This window comes from Balaenoptera acutorostrata, chromosome 2 (genome assembly GCF_949987535.1).
Source record: "Balaenoptera acutorostrata chromosome 2, mBalAcu1.1, whole genome shotgun sequence".
In the NCBI taxonomy this organism is placed as follows: Eukaryota; Metazoa; Chordata; class Mammalia; order Artiodactyla; family Balaenopteridae; genus Balaenoptera; species Balaenoptera acutorostrata.
The window spans coordinates 170281340-170295396 of NC_080065.1; the positions used below are offsets into that span (position 1 = coordinate 170281340).

Here is a 14057-nt window from a genome sequence, read left to right on the forward strand (position 1 = left end):
AGACAAACATCATTTTAGGAACAAAAGTTCATTTAATGAGCTCCAGGGAACACTCAGCCTGCTGCCATACTAACTCATGCATTACAATGGATTGTTGGTAAGCAAGACAAGAAAACAGGGAACAAACAAAACAAAAAAAATCAAGACATCGGGCTTCCCTGGTGGTGCAGTGGTTGAGAATCTGCCTGCCAATGCAGGGGATACGGGTTCGAGCCCTGGTCTGGGAAGATCCCACATGCCACAGAGCGACTGGGCCCGTGAGCCACAATTACTGAGCCTGCGCGTCTGGAGCCTGTGCTCCGCAACAAGAGAGGCCGCGATAGTGAGAGGCCCGCGCACCGCGATGAAGAGTGGCCCCCGCTTGCCGCAGCTAGAGAAAGCCCTCGCACAGAAACGAAGACCCAATACAGCCATAAATAAAATAAATAAATAAAAATTTAAAAAAAAAAAAAAAAAAAAAAAAAAAATCAAGACATCGTTTCTTACAGAACTCTTCTCAAATGAGATCAAGGAATTATGGTTCAATGGCACAGCTGTAAATCATTTCCGCTCCTGGAGAGGTTAGAAAGGGCTTATAATATTTACCCCTTTTTTTCAGACAGAATTTAGGTCTGAGCAAAACCTTTTGTGTCCTCAAACCTCAAAGTTTATTGGGGATGGAAGTCCAAATTAGCTGTCACATATCATAAAAAGAATCTCATGGGCAGAGGGTCAAACCAATTTTGCAATATATGAATTATGCCCAGTGTTATTTTCAATAGATTTTAAACTAAAATATATAAATAAATGTTTACTCATCTATATGACTCTGGGTTCTGAAACTTCTACATGTCACATGCGTGATACAGAACACACAATGTCAGCCCCAGGAGAGAGAAAACACTCCAATGAAGCAAGCCAAAGAAACAAGTTTCAAACAAGGTAAAGTCATGTGTAGACCAGGATTTTTCAATTCTTTCCTGTCATGCTGAAGCTTCCAGCTCCTGAATAACAACACGTTTCCCTTGCCCTAGACACCCAAGAGTATGTCTCCTCTCTTGGGCATAAGAATCGCTAGAGTTACATATGTGTAGTAAACAGTGGACCCAGCTGCCATACTCACAATGACCAAATTGTGTTGATCGTACTTTAAACCAATACCTCACTCCACGATGAAGCTGCAATAAATGATATATTTGCTTTCCAGACACGAATGAGATGCCTTACTGGATATACTCCAGGAAGGCCAGAGAAACTGGAATAATTTACTGGTGAATTTCTTTCCGGATAGCCCATGATTTGTCTAGAATATAAGCTTTACATATCTGGATCCTTCACACTAGACCAAAGGGAAAATCTGGGCTGCAAGCCTCAGTTAGAAATGTGGGACGCTGCTATGCTGACAGCTGGTGCTCCCTGACCTGTATCTTCTGAGACTAGAACCCCGTGTGGTGGATGAGCAATTCATGCGTTGAACAAAAGAAGACCTCCTACAGGGCAGTGTACGTGTTCCTCACACGTATGGCACTTAGGGCTAAGTACCATAAGGGCCACAAGAAAAAAAAAACAAAAGTAACACATGAAGCATATATGATAAGAAGGCGCCACAGTCCAGAGCACGAGCTCTGGAATCACACAGCCTTGCTTCGAATCCCGGCTAAGCCACTACCATCTGTACACCCTGAAGAGCAGTCGAAGGTTTAAATGTTGTTTTACCAAATTTTGAAAAGGAAGTGAAAAAAGAACCTATCTGCCAGGAAGGGACATCGTGGGGTGCAGCACCCAGTCGGGTCAGGGCTCTGCATCCCCTGCTCAGAAACCTTCGCCACCTGGCTCATGGTGATGCTGGCAGCTGAGCAGCCCTGGAGAAGGTGCTCCCGTCATCAGGCCTCGCAGAGAAGCTGGGGAGGTCCCTGGAGGAGGCGGGCCACAGCCTGGCAAGCTCTGGGTGCCTCCTGCACTCAGCTCTGAACAGGCTCCGGCCCCTGGGCCCCTTGGGGGGCAAGGGCTGGCCGATACATACGCAGGGCTGAGGGGCCTGCAGAGCCGGTGCCCAGGCAGGGCGAGCTCTGCAGGAGAAGGCTTCCAGAGTCCCCAACAGTCTCCGCATGGTGGCCCATCCGGTGCCAAACACCTGCCACCCACAGCGAGAAGTCCCAGCCACTAGAAAGTCCAGAAGGGGTCGGGCTCTGGGGCCCCGCCCTTTGCCCTTGGGCGGGGGTTTCTCCACGGGCTGGGCTTGCATGCGACCCCCGCCCCACACCCTGCCCCGCCCACCCTTTCTCTGTGACGAGTACAATGGACATGTCACAAGCGCCAGGCTGAGCCATCCAGTGTCCAGTGCGTGCTAGACCTTGAGAGGAGGTGAAGCGAAGGAGAAGCTCTCCCAGTTTCACACTCTTCTCGGATCGCTTGGCGCACAACCGGTCCTACATGGGCAATTTACTGTGTAAATTTCGTACCTGGCTCCGCCACCGCCGCCGGCCCCACCGGCCCCGCCGCCCGCCCCGCCGTGGGGCCCCGGTGGGCTGTCACCCGCTGGTTTTGCCCTCCTGGGAGGCTGCCACATCTGACCGGGACCACCCTGCTGCTCCAGCGCCGGCCTTCTGCCCTGAGCAGGGAGTCAACGTCAGGAAGCCGCTACCATCCAGTCACCTCCCACTGAGGACACGGGGGCTGGGGAAAACAGGGGCACAATGGAAAATGACAGCCCCGGAAGGAGGTGAGAAGAGGGAGGTGAAGGCCCCATCCCATGCCGTGCTGTCCTCTGCCCCAACCGCATGCTGTTCCCTGCTGCTGAAGAAGCCAACAAAAAAAGTGCTGGGTGAAGACCACCGGCCCAAATCACCAGGCTCACCGACGTCTGGGAAGGAGCTGCAGCGTGAAGAGTCTTCACGCATCCCAACAAGAAGCTCCTCTTCCCTGCTATCTACCAGCAGTAGGCCCTGGAAGCGGAAGATTCCCCTGCCGCTTTTTCTGCCGCTGCCAAGGCTGAGGTCGCCCCCGTCGGGGAACGAGGCACTGACGTGGGATCGAGGTGAGCTGCCCCCTCCTCCTAAGCTTCCGTGCTTAGCTGCTGCCAAACACCCAGGCACCTTGGAGAAGAACATTCAGTGTCGCTGGAAAAAGATCCCCAAGAATGGAAGGAAGGTCCAGACACCGTCCCATGAAAAAGAACCCCCAACACCCATCTGTGTAGATCCTACCCCTCCTTTATACTCACCTACCCCTCTTCCAGCCCCTACCATCCATCCCCCTATTGTAACTGGGCAGCCCAGGACTTCTGTGGCAATCCCTTCCACCAGCATGGTCACGGCATCTGGAAGTGTGACCTTGCAGCCTAGTGTCTACATGGACACTGCTGCCCCTTCCCAAGCTGTCATTGTTAGGTCTCCCCCAGGTTTCAGGGTGGAGCAGAGGCACCTTACAGGGGTACCAGTGTCCATCACCCAACCTGTGCCAATGGTCCCCTGCGCCACCCCAATTGTTAACCATCCCTTTGGCCCCCAAACCAACCCTCAGCCCATATTTGGGACCTCTGATGGGCAGCAGAGGGCCTCTCTCCCTGGTGCTCCTGTTTTCTCCAGCCGCCCATTTAGGGCTTCAGCTCCTGTTTTCCCCAGACCCCCATTTACGGCTTTGGCTCCTGTTTTCCCCAGACCCCCATTTACAGCTTTGGCTCCTGTTTTCCCCAGACCCCCATTTACGGCTTTGGCTCCTGTTTTCCCCAGACCCCCATTTACGGCTTCGGCTCCTGTTTTCCCCAGACCCCCATTTATGGCTTCAGCTCCTGTTTTCCCCAGACCCCCATTTACGACTTCGGCCGGCATCGGTGCTTCAGCAGGCAGCACCTCTGACACTGTACCTATGGACACCACACCTCCTTCTCAGGCTGTCATTTTCCATCTGGCTCCTGCTTTCCCCAGCCCCCCAGTTACAGCTTCGGCCGTCACCAATGCTTCAGCAGGCAGCAGCTCTGACACTGTACCTATGGACACCACACCTCCTTCCCAGGCTGTCATTTTCCATTCGGCTCCTGTTTTCGCCAGCCCCCCAGTTACGGCTTCGGCCGTCACCAATGCTTCAGCAGGCAGCAGCTCTGGCACTGTACCTATGGACACCACACCTCCTTCCCAGGCTGTCATTTTCCATTCGGCTCCTGCTCTCCCAGGCCCCCCAGTTACGGCTTCGGCCGTCACCAATGCTTCAGCAGGCAGCAGCTCTGGCACTGTACCTATGGACACCACACCTCCTTCTCAGGCTGTCATTTTCCATTCGGCTCCTGTTTTCCCCAGCCCCCCAGTTACGGCTTCGGCCGTCACCAATGCTTCAGCAGGCAGCAGCTCTGGCACTGGACCTATGGACACCACACCTCCTTCCCAGGCTGTCATTTTCCATTCGGCTCCTGTTTTCCCCAGCCCCCCAGTTACGGCTTCGGCCGTCACCAATGCTTCAGCAGGCAGCAGCTCTGGCACTGGACCTATGGACACCACACCTCCTTCCCAGGCTGTCATTTTCCATTCGGCTCCTGTTTTCCCCAGCCCCCCAGTTACGGCTTCGGCCGTCACCAATGCTTCAGCAGGCAGCAGCTCTGGCACTGGACCTATGGACACCACACCTCCTTCCCAGGCTGTCATTTTCCATTCGGCTCCTGTTTTCCCCAGCCCCCCAGTTACGGCTTCGGCCGTCACCAATGCTTCAGCAGGGAGCAGCTCTGGCACTGGACCTATGGACACCACACCTCCTTCCCAGGCTGTCATTTTCCAGTCTGCCCCTGTCTCCAGGCCGAACCAATAGACGTTTCACAGGGCTGTTCCTAGTTCTGGGAACACACCACCCAGTGGTAGCAATGCCTCAGCCCATGACTCGACTCATTTACCTGCAACGCCGGCCAACAGATAGACCAACACTTCAAGCTTCCTTGGACCTAGGTCTCCCGTCTCAGGCCACATTGGGGGCCAACGATGGGCAGAGGCCTAACGATAATTTTCTATTGGGAAACCCAGCAGCCTCAGCACAAGATAAAGTCCTAGTCGCCCCTGCAGCCTAGCCACCGCGAGTCAGCATCATGCCGGCAGCTTCGCCAGCTTCCCTATTCACCACCACCAGCAACACACAGCCGGCCTTTGGCGACAACCCAGGCATTCTCCCCAGGGCTGTGTCCATTGCTACTGGCTTTGGACTTGCCACCAGGATGCCCAGTACTGGGGACAGCGGCTCGCTCTTTGCCGACACCACACCGGGCCCACTGTTCATGGGACCTGCAGCCCCTACGGCCGGTGGGAGCCTTGGGGTCGGTGTGTCAGCCCCAGGCCTCACTCACTCACAGGCTTCCAGACCACTTAACTTTGGGGCAGGACTAAGTGGGGCACCCAGCACCGCTTCTGTTCCTACTTCGGGCCAGACAACCTGCCATCTACCTGACCACGGCAAGGCTGCTGCACTAGGAGGGGCAGGCACCATCCCAGCATTTGGGAACATACCTGATTCCACCTTAAATCCAAATACCTGGGGCCCACCTGGGCTGAATACAGGTGGTACGGTGATGGCAGGGGACAACACCATCCCCACGATGGGAGGCCCTAGAGTTTCCACTTTCCGTCACTGCACACAGGGCCCATCTGGACGTAGAAAATCTACATTTCAAAGTTCCATCACCAAGGAGAAGAAATCTGTGTCAAGAGACATGTCACTTTCCACCTTCTAACAGAGCACACCACATCTGTTGCAGTTGCAAGTGTGGTTATCACCCGTGGGTTTCAACACACTTCTAGTTCTACCTTATTTCCAAGCACAAGGGGCCCACCTGCCCACAATCTAGGTGGTGGTCGTCTAGGAGGGAACAACATCATGCCCATGATTGGAGGACCTGCTATTCCCGCTTACAACTGGGACCCACCTGGCCAACACACAGGTGGTGCGGATGGAGGGCACAACATCTCACCGGTGCTGGGAGGCCCTGTGTCAATAACTGCCATCAGACTTGGAACCCATCTGTGCAGAGAACCGGGGGGGGGGGCATGGGGGACAGCACCACACCTGCTGTGACTGGATACACTTCTGGTGCCACATTCATACAAAGCACCTGAGGCCCCCCCTGGTCAAAACCCAGGTGGTACCATGGGGGATAGCAGCATCCATACTTAGAGAGGAAGCTCCCCTCTCAGTAAGAACACTGGGGTCCCCGAATCAGGACACCCCTCTGACTTAGACGAGCCAGCATTGTGTTTGCAGGCCCCTGGTCAGGGCAGCTGTGCCTGTGCTCATAGGAGTCTGGCAGCCTCATAACCTGCCCAGGGCTTCCTAGGAGCCACCAGCGAATTCCTTTCTTCTATGAAGAAACTCAACAAATGAAGAGCAGATCTTATTCTGCAAACTGTGTGTCACCATGAATGGACCTTGCCTCACTGGAAAGTGGCTCAGCCCCTTGAAGTGAAACTTCACCTCCTCTCTTCCTACAGCAAGCCGGAGGACCACACCTCAGGGGTGTGCAAGTGTGTGTGTGTCTGTGTGTGTCTGTGTGCGTGTGTGTGTGTGTGTGTGTGTGCTGGAGGGTGAGGAGCATATGAGCCCACTTCAGCACTACACCAGACTTGAGAAGCTCCAGTCAGGAGAATGGAAGACAGCTGCCTGTATCATCCTCTGTGCCATCCCTGGCTTGACTGTTAACTTGGCGGACCCAAGTTTTCCCTAGACTTGGAACTGGCAGGATGCCCACTGCTGTTCTCAGATGCTTCCTCTCCCCCTATGCATTTGCCTCAATGGGCCTTTCTCTTTCCCAGCTTTATGTACATATATATATATGTCAATAAAACCTTGTTCGTATTAATCTACTTCTGTTTATGTGTCTTTACTCACTGACTCAGCTGTAGAGGAAGAACTGACATATGTGAGTGGTGATGTGGGAGCCAGACTTAAGACACTAAAATTTTGTGTCCCAGTGACTGGGATGTGGAATTAGGCACACATTATGGCTGCATGTGCTGACTCCTGAAATCTGTTTTCAGTGTAACGAGTGACAATCAGGAGGAACTAAGGTCCAGAGGAGGGAGAGTTGGGGTGACTCACCCTGACTGATTAAGTGTGCTGATGTGTCCAATCCCTGCCGACCCCTGGAGCAGTGCATTGAGTGGGCCGCACGTATCTCAGACGAATGTTTTTCTCAGACTGATGAAGAGAAGCGACAGGACTTGCCTGTGGTGATGGCAGTTTTTGACAGAAATACCTGCAGCATCCCCAAATCCCAAATCTCTTTCATTGGCTATTTCATCACAGACATGTTTGCTGCTTGGGACGCCTTTGTAGACCTGCCTGAGTTAACCCAGCATCTTGACAACAATTTTAGATACTGGAAGGGACGGGACGAAATGAGGCTGCGGAGCCTCCGCCCGCCTCCGGAACAGTGGGCGACACTGCCTGGGGCCCTGACGCGGTGTCCCTCCAGTCACTTGGGATTCCCGAGGGCGGTCAGAGTTCCTTGGTCCTTTCGTCCCCCGGTCTGCAGAGCCTGTCAGAGCACACAGGGACGTCGGCAACCTTCTGTAGCCACCATCTGATGCCATTGCCATAAAGTGAGACTTAGTCCACTCAAGGTACCTGGGCCTGCTGCGGGGGCTCTTCAGAAAGTCACGTGAGAACCACGCTTTGCATTCGCGTCCGTTAAAACATGAGCTCGGGACTGCCCCCGCAAAGGACGGAGATGGATTTCCTGCCAGTGACAGAGAGTGTCTTGTTACAATTTCTCTCAGTTATGTTCAGCACTTAAGAACAGCTAATGGCAATCGGATCTTTTTTCACATCATACAAGGTGCAATCACTCACTTTGGAACACTACTGAAAGTGACTTCTCTTTTAAAATTGAACAGAAAATGCAGACAAAGAAATTTTGAAGTTGATTATTAATATCAATTATTACAATGTTTTATTTATTTTATTAGAAGTTCAATATTTTCTATGAATTTAAAAATACTTCAAAGCCAAAGCCAACTTTAAATACCATGACCAAATTTACATGATTCATATTCATTAAATATGTATTACTTCGTGTACAGACTTATTTTCACAATGCAAATTTAAAATATAAAATGACACATTTTTACTGCAAAAAACAAAAACCACACTGGAGGCTAGATAATCCCTGATGTGTGATAAGGAACCACACTTTATGATTGAACTTTTCGAAAATGTTGAAATGTCTTTTGGGGCATCTTTTTATTCAACTGAGACTTAGGCCAGTCATCTTCATACATTCCCACTACACCCAGAGAGGATGGATTTGGCATCCAGGTTCATGTGTCTGGAGAAACAAAGGAAGAGTTCATACCTGCTCTGCAATTATTGAAAATTTAAGTTGACCTCAAACGTACCATGCTGCTTCAAATAGCAGAAAAGATCCTCTTTAATAACTGGCTTGGCTCTGAGCTAACCCACTAAAATATCAAATCACGAGAGTTCTAATTGTGCCCAGTTCTGGCTGACCCTAGAGCTCTGCTGGGCCTCCACTAGGTTTAATAACGGCAAGATTCCTGAGTCTGTGCAGCCTATCTTCCAGTTGGAGGGGAGAACAGAAACCCATGTACATTATTTGGTAGGTTCGCCAGGAATAAATGTTATGGAGATTAAGCAGTATATGGTGAGGTGAGATTGTGGGCAGAGAGGAGCGAGGCTTTCAACTTAAACGGTAGACAGGATAAGTCTTCCTGGGAAGGTGGAATTTGAACAGTCTAGAGGGAGGCAGATGAGTCAGACATCTGAGGGAAAAGCATTCCAGATCATGGGAATAACCTCTGCAAGGCCCAGAGGAAGGATGCCAGTGTCCTCAGGGAAGAATTAGTAAATAATGTGGCTGGAATAGAGTCAGCAAGTAGGAAGGAGGGAAGGAGGAAGGGAGGACAGAGAAGATGTGGGTGGAATTCCCTGCATCACCATTTCCTGATTGAGTGATCACAAACAGTTAATTCAACCTTCAAGTGTTTCAGTGAACTCAGTGCTTTTCCTATGGCCTATTGACCTCTCAAGAGTTTTGGAAGGATAAAATAATGTAGGGAAGTGACTTATAAGCCATTGTTACTGTTCTATACATAAGGATAGATGGGTAGACAGGTAGATATAGATAGATACATAGATAGATAGATACATAGATAGAGAGATGATAGATAGATAGATGATAGAGTGATAGAGATAGATAGATAGATAGATAGATAGACAGACAGACAGACAGACAGACAGATACATAGATAGAGATAGATAAACAGAGAGATAGATAGATAGGTAGAGATAGACAGATCGGGAGATAGAGAGACAGATAGAGAGAGCGAGATAGGCAGATAGATAGAGAAGAGAGAGAGAGAGAGAGAGATAGATAGAGATAGACAGAGGGATAGATAGGTAGATAGAGTGATAGATAGATACACAGATAGAGATAGACAGACAGGTAGATAGATAGAGAGATAGATAAACAGATAGATTGATGGATAGATAGATAGACAGATAGATGGATAGATAGACAGATAGAGATAGATACATAGATAGATAGATAGATAGATAGACAGACAGACAGACAGACAGATAGATAGATAGATAATAGAGTTAAGGACTGAATTTCTGTAAAATCATAATTTTAAATAATAGTTTCATTGAGATATAATTTACTTCCATATTATTTAAAGTGTACAATTTAATGTGTTATGCATCTACCACCACAATCAATTGTAAAACTTTCATCCACCCCCCCGCCAAAAATAATCTACTATAAATCACTCACTCCCCCACTTCTCCGAACCCTAGGCAGCCACTAATATACTTTGTCTCTACAGATTTGCCTAGTCTGGACATTGCATACAAATGGAATCATACAATTACTTAGCATGTTTTCAAGGTTCATCTATGTTGTAGCATGTATCAGTACTTGATTTCTTTTTATGGCTGAATAATATTCCATGGTGTGGTTATTACTGTGTTTCATTGATCATTCACAGTAAATGGCCATTTGGGTTATTTCCTCTTTGGGGCTCTTATGAATAATGCTGCTGTGGTTGGATTTACGTGCAAGTTTTGTATGCAGGTCTACATTTGTTTTTTAAATTAATAGACTATTTTGGAGCTGTTTCTGGTTTACAGAAAAATTAAGCAGAAAGGACAGAGTTCTCATACTTCCTTACCTCTCAACCCAGTTTCCCCTATTATTAACATCTTACATTAGCATAATATATTTGTTATAGTTAATGAACCAATATTGATACATTATTACTAACTAATGTCCATGCTTTACTTTACACTTCACTCTTTGTTTTGTACATTATATGATTTTTGACAAATGTGCAATAACCTGTATCCACCATTACAGAACCATACACAGGAGTTTCTCTGCCTTTACAATTCCGGGCTTCACCCATCCTTTTCTCCCTCCCCACAACCTCTGGCAACCACTGATCTCTTGATTGTCTCCACACTTTTGCCTTTTCCTAAATTTCATATAGCTGCAATCATATAATATGCATGTAGCCTTTGCAGATTGGCTTTTTTTCACTTAGCAATATGCATTTAAGCTTCTTCCATGCCTTTTCATGGCTTCATAGCCTTTTCTTTTTATTGCTGAATGCTATTCCTTTGTACGGATACACAATAGCTTGTTTATCCATTCACCTATTGAAAAACATCTTGGTTGATTTCAAGTTTTGGCAATTATGAAAGAAACTGTTATAAACATCCATGTGCAGGTTTTTATGTGGACATAACTTTTCTGTTCCTATGGGTAAATACCAAAGAGCATGATTACTAGATCACTGTATGGTAAAAGTATGTTTAGTTCTGTAAGAAACTGCCAAGTATCCTGCTAGCAACAAATGAGAATTCCAGTTGTTCTGCATCGTCAACATTTTTGGTATTTCAGTATTTGGATTTTAGCCATTTGAATAGGTGTGTAGTGGTATCTCATTATTGTTCTAATTTAAAATTCCCTGATGACATGGAATGTGTAGCATCTTTTCATACGCTTATTTGCCATGTGTCTATTTTCTTTGTTTAATCATAGTTGTTTTGTTTTTTTTTTAACCAATGCCTGGTAACTCTTGTCCTCCTTTGTCTATTTATATTGTCTTCTTTCTTTCTTTCTTGTTCTGTTTTTTTTTTTTTTTTTTTTTGAGCTTTGGATCATTTAGTCTTTTTCCTAGTATATCAAATTATTTTTTATATTAAAATTGGGCTTAACTTATTTTAGGAAACTATAAAGATACCTCCACATTCTGGATGTCGTTATCATTCTCTTGAAAAGATTTCCTTTTGCCCATGGCAGACAGTTACTATAGGGACTGGAAACCTTAGTCCATTCTCAGTTTGAGCTCATTCAAAGCTGTTTTTCAGTCTGTGTGAAGGTTGCTCTATTTCTGTCTTGTCCTTCCTCTACGGGTGTTGCCCTTTGGGATTACCATATGAGCGTTTGGATTCAACCTATTCCCAACTACCCATGTATTTGTTAGGCTTTAAATGTAATGGTTTCCGCAGCCCTGTGAGACTAAAGATACACTTAGCTTGTCATTCCATTAGTTGTTGCCTTTAGCTTGAGCTTTTGCCGTTTGGCTTCTGTGGTTAGAGTCTTTTGAACTCCTTGGCTTTTCAGCTCCTAGGCTGTAAGATTTGAATCAGCAAATGCCCCAAGGAGAAAAGCTGCACCAAATGTCAAGCTTGCGTCTGTGTTTCCCTTCTCTCCAGAACTTGGCCCACATGTCTTGGTGTCTCTCTAACATTCAGATGCCAGCAAACAGATGTTTTCTTACTTTATCCAGCTTTTCTAAAATGTCTTTAGACTTCACCTGATCTTATGTTATTATTCAACTATCATCTCAATTACCCCAAGAAGAAAATCTACAATTTCATGTTTAATTTTCTTATTTTCTATATTACCTCAGTTTCTGTAGAGACCTTTTACCTGACTGTTCAGTCTAGTTCCTGTGTTACCAGATAAAGTGGAGGCTAAGAATATTGGGGGGAAACCACTGATGAATGATAGGTCTCGTTCGTTTTGTTTTTCCTCTCCTTATTTACTCCGGCAGCCTACATTTGCCTTTCCTCATTTGACCCAGTTGCCCAAATAAGGAACCCACTCTGGCAAAGACCTGACTTTACTCTCATAAATGTCTGCATGTTAGGATTAGCGAGATGATGAACACCATGCCAAAGCTCTTGGTGCGAGACTTTTGCAGACTTTTGTTATCCCTTTAGTTTGCCTCTTGCCATCACTGCTCAGATTGTTGAGGTTTTCTAAGATTCTGTAGGTCAAACCTCTCTACCTGCATACCAGATGAGCCCTTCTCTCTTTCCTGAGCTCACTTGCGGGAGGTTAGCCCTCGGTTTTTCTTTTTCCCCATCCAATCATAATTGTTCATGAATTCCAAAAAGCCCTGAAAGTACCTGTCATCCCTTTCTCTCCTCTCTTTTTTATCAACACTGTGAAATGTTAAGCATATATTTGCATACCTCTTTCTTACTTACAATGGAATACTGGAAGGCGCGATCATGCAGTGTGAGCCCCACCAAACTAGGACTCATACAACACTCTCCCCCAGGCCTAAACTTGTGACATCCACTGGTTTTCTTGTAATATCTTATATGTATCTAAATTTGTAATGATTTAGTTAATTCCTGAGTTATGTGACAATAAGAAATCAGTCAAATTAGCACTACAGAAGCACAGCTTAGACCTAGGGACCAGAACCAAGAACCACAAAAACCTGTTAACCAATAAGTTTCACTTGTACTTTGTGTTTAACAAGTGGGTGAATGGGAAGTGAGGGAAAAGGAGTTTAACTTCATATCACAGAAACTTGCACTAAAATGAAGAGGAAAATGACCCAGTTCCTGGTTCAAGTCACTATAATCTGCTTCAATAAATAATAACAGCACATAAGAAAAACAAACACTATATGATAGGAACAATGGATAATTAATTACCAGATCAGGGAGGACAGATGACACTTGCTATGGGATTTCATTAAAGAAGGATTCCAAAAAGCACTGGCTTCTTCTGAGAAGACTTCTTAGAACAGGCAGCATTTAAACTGAGTCTTGAGCAAGTATATAGAGGGTGGGGAACAGGCCTTCCGGGCAGGGCACAGGCACAGTGTCAGCAATGGCGCAAAGGGCTTATGGAATAGGGAGCAAAACCGGCTGAACACAGGAGTGCTACGTGTTGGGGAATATGGGGGAAAGGCTGACTGAGGTTGGTTAAATGAAACATCATTAGACGGAAGAGAAAGTAGGTGGAAAGACAGACGGAAGACTGTGGAAAGCCTCTGAAGATGGAGGTCAGCATAATAATATTAAGAAATCAGTGGTACTTTGACACTGTATGAATGTCTAGGTTTAAAAAATCAAGAAAACACAATAAAAGAATAAACTACTGATATAATGATATGTAACCAAAGGCCAGATACCAAAGAATACACACTGTGTGATTCCCTGTATGTCATATATGGTGAAAGAGGTCAGCTTGGGTGTTGCCCTGGGGGAGTATGGAACAGAAAGAAATAACAGAGAACCTTGTAGGGTGTTACAAATATTTTATAATACCTTGACCTGGTGTTGGATACATGGGTGCATAGAGATGTAAAAATTCAGTTATTAGCAATGCAACTGGTGTTTATGGTTTGTATGCATACATTAAAAAAAACTCTAGTAGGTTAATTAGGCTGTCAGTTGTATGAAGTAAATTTTGGTCAAGGAATAGCCAAGGTAGTAATGCAGTAATAAGTTATACATGTGCTCACTGTGCTCTAGAACGTCACGACTGGAATACAAGAAATATGTGTAAGAAAAAAGACAAATGTTCAATATTGATGGTTGGATGAGCTGAATAAATTAGATCACTCTACTTTCAATTTAAGAACTTGGCCAGTGTTTGGATACCTTTGAACAAAGAAAAAAAGGAAATACAATTGTTATTGAGCATATGCTATATATCAATCCCTGACTTATATTTTGACACACATAAACGTGGGAAATATTGCACCTTGTAACTGAGACAATGAAGATGAGCGAGGTGGCTGGTTTTGACACTAGAGGCTGAGAAAACAATCAGCTCA

The 14057-nt window shown here is 46.5% G+C and overlaps 1 long non-coding RNA gene across 1 annotated transcript in view; it reads right to left on the bottom strand.

The window, feature by feature from the left end:
• Positions 1-479: 479 nt before the first annotated feature.
• LOC130707094 (uncharacterized) overlaps positions 480-14057 on the bottom strand; it is a 29588-nt gene continuing 16010 nt past the window's right edge. The window contains exons 3-4 of the long non-coding RNA XR_009007084.1: positions 7048-7687; positions 480-3098 (exon numbers count right to left, since the gene is read on the bottom strand). This is a non-coding gene — a long non-coding RNA (uncharacterized LOC130707094). The remainder of the gene's footprint in view (positions 3099-7047; positions 7688-14057) is intronic.